Source organism: Sinocyclocheilus rhinocerous, unplaced genomic scaffold, assembly GCF_001515625.1.
Source record: "Sinocyclocheilus rhinocerous isolate Xijiao unplaced genomic scaffold, SAMN03320098_v1.1 C34914499, whole genome shotgun sequence".
Classification (NCBI taxonomy): domain Eukaryota; kingdom Metazoa; phylum Chordata; class Actinopteri; order Cypriniformes; family Cyprinidae; genus Sinocyclocheilus; species Sinocyclocheilus rhinocerous.
In genome coordinates, this window is record NW_015732265.1 from 1 (window position 1) to 333 (window position 333).

At 44.4% G+C, this 333-nt stretch overlaps 1 long non-coding RNA gene across 1 annotated transcript; it reads right to left on the reverse strand.

Moving 5' to 3' along the window:
- Nucleotides 1–2: 2 nt before the first annotated feature.
- On the reverse strand, nucleotides 3–333 carry LOC107734675 (uncharacterized). Its single transcript, XR_001639128.1, has 3 exons — nucleotides 306–333; nucleotides 117–224; nucleotides 3–17 (listed from the first exon to the last, which is right to left on the reverse strand). It is a non-coding gene; the product is annotated as an uncharacterized LOC107734675 (long non-coding RNA).

Below are 333 nucleotides of genomic sequence, written 5' to 3' on the forward strand. Positions count from 1 at the left end.
AGGTGCCCACACATTTTCTGGTTCAAAGAGAGGCATTACATGAGATTTTTGCGGTCGACTCAGCCAAAAAGCTGAAGATCACAAGAAATCGAAGGTTTTTATTGCACACAACTGACCTCTCTCTCCAGATTGTATTCGAACTCCTCGAGAAAATGCGTCATTGCGGAGTCACCCTCAAAGTCGTTGAAGTGATTGTTCACCCACAGCAAGACTACCCGTGTAACCTGATTAAATATGACGTTACTAATCATTCATCTCATCGAGCACTGATTGACTTAAGTGCTTGCGTAAGAGTGTCTATGTACCTTGTCCCTGAGGCTGGGGTCATGGAAC